Below are 2,391 nucleotides of genomic sequence, written 5' to 3'. Positions count from 1 at the left end.
ATCCCAGCTACTGGTGAGGTTGAGGCATGAGAATCACTTGAACCAGGAGACGGAGGTTGCAGTGAGTTGAGATGGCACCACTGCACTCCAGCCTGGGTGACAGAGTGAGATACTGTCTCAAAGAAGAAAGAAAGAAATTATTTCCCCGCTAGAAGACAGGAGGATAGGGAGAAAAAAAATCTGTTCTTCTTGAGTAAGAGTCTTCTTAATTCTCAGGTCTGGCATTGCTGAGTATAAGACAGAAACACCCAGGACATTCTCTTACTGTGAGGTTAGGTCTTTCCCTCAACATGTACGTGCTGAGGCCAGTAATAGCTACAGTACATCTTCCTTTGTGATTTAAGAAGTACCGTAATTCACGGACATCTGTATAATGCAGCCTCCACCTCCAGGCAGTCATGCTTGGGCTCTCTCTGCAGTGCCGGCATCGGGAGCCACATTCTTAGCCTTTTCTCTATACACATGGTTAACACGGGCTATGGTACGTAACAGAAATGAAGCAGTGTGCACCAGGAGGCGCCATATTTCCCACGATATTCACCAAAGAAGCCTAATCCAGCGAGTGCTGGATTACTGTAATTATTGTTGTTGTTGCAGCAGCTGGCAGAGTGAGACATTAGCATGTTTCTGTCCACCCTCAGAAGGCTTTGGAGATCTCAAGGTGACTTTGAGGAAGGTGGGTTTGAACTGGATTGGGCCTGAAGATCTTTGAATTCCCAGGCAACCTCTGTGCATTTATACAGGGACTCTATTCAAGTTCACTTCTGGGATTCCAAGAGCTGAAATAGGTTTCTAAATCAAACCAGGCCTCCCGTTTACACTCTTGACAGTGTCCTTAACCTCTGTGCTTCCTTGAACCATCCTGAGCTGAAAGAGAATGGAGGCCTGACATAGATAATCTGATGGGGCGTAGCCACCTTCAGTGCAGCCTCAGGATGCAGCGGATGCTTCTTCCAAACTGCCAATGTTCCTAGGAGCCCCACTGGAAAGAAGGTCACGTGGCATCCCCAGGAGGGTGCAGATAATGTGTTCCCTTACACTGCACCCTCAGTGGCATTGACAGTATGCGGGCACTGCTCCAAGTCCTTTATGTGAATTCATTTCATATTCACCACTCTACGTGGTAGGTGCTCCTCACTTGAGGGATGAGGAAGCTTGGGCTCGGGGAGGTGACCTGCCTGAGGTCACACAGCTAAGAAGTGGGTCAAAGCTGAGCCTAGGCAGCCTGACTCCAGAGCCCGGTTCACCATGGCACTGCCCACCACTGGATTCCATTTGCATGAAGTCTAGATTAGAGGTCCCCAAACCCTAGGCCATGGACTGGTACCAGTCTGTGGCCTATTAGGAACTGGGCTGTGTAACAGGAGGTGAGCGGCAGGCCAGTGGGGATGACCACCTGAGCTCGCCTCCTATCAGATCAGCTGCGGCATTAGATTCTCATCAGAGTGAGAACCTTATTGTGAACTGTGCATGCAAGGGGTCTAGGTTGTGCGCTCCTTATCAGAATCGAATGATAAATGTTATGTGCTTGAGTCATCCCGAAACCCTCCCTCGACCTGGTCTGTGGAAAAATTGTCTTCCATGAAACTGGTCCCTGATGCCAAAAAGGTTGGGGACCACTGGGCTAGATTGAACAGTTAGCCAGAGCCAGGTCCCACAAAGCAGCCATTTGTGTTTTCTTTAAGATGACCTTACTGTTGTATAAAACAGTGTTTTCGTTAGCATTACGATTTGTTATTTCCTGAGTCATAAAAATGAGAATTAGTAAAATTCCAATGCAGAATGCTTGGGGCTTATTCCTTTGTTCACTTTCTTTCGGAATACATTTTAGGAAAGTAATTTTAGGCTAAAATAAACCAAATTCTAGGAAATTCGTCTCTGACATCTAGGACATTCTAATATATCAGTCTGAAGAATGAGAGAAGTAAAATTCATTCAGTCATCAATCAAAAAGCTTTATATCATCTCTAAAAGAATTACTTGTTCAAAACTGAGAACGCTGAAAGTATGTTTTGAGGAAATTGTTATTAGAGGAGCAAAGCATAAGCTTCTTAATTATTTGGTCTAGTCAACTACTTGAGTGTCTTGTGTTTCCACGTGCCCATGAGATTCAGGGATAAGGATGGTCTTTGTTGTCGGGATGTGGCATTGTGGCAAAAAACCCTTGAAACGGATTTTAGTCTTCACTTTGCTCCTATCTTCCTTTGTGATCTTAGGCAGGTCATTGAATTTTCTGAATCTCAGTTTTCTCTTATAGAAAATAGGGCCAATCATACCTGTTTTATCTGATGCACATTGCAGATGGAAGATACTCTTATCCATGTTACCCAGAGATTAAAGAATTAAAACAGGTTTTTTTTTATAGCAAGGCAGAGGACAATCTTTCTGTTT

The 2,391-nt window shown here is 44.8% G+C and overlaps 1 protein-coding gene across 1 annotated transcript in view; it reads left to right on the top strand.

Moving 5' to 3' along the window:
* Positions 1–2,391, top strand: part of MYOM1 (myomesin 1) — a 168,465-nt gene that overhangs the window by 151,957 nt on the left and 14,117 nt on the right. The gene's annotated exons all lie outside the window — the stretch shown is intronic.

This window comes from Cebus imitator, unplaced genomic scaffold (assembly GCF_001604975.1).
Source record: "Cebus imitator isolate Cc_AM_T3 unplaced genomic scaffold, Cebus_imitator-1.0 Scaffold41, whole genome shotgun sequence".
Lineage (NCBI taxonomy): Eukaryota > Metazoa > Chordata > Mammalia > Primates > Cebidae > Cebus > Cebus imitator.
This window is presented reverse-complemented; position numbering and strand designations above follow the sequence as displayed.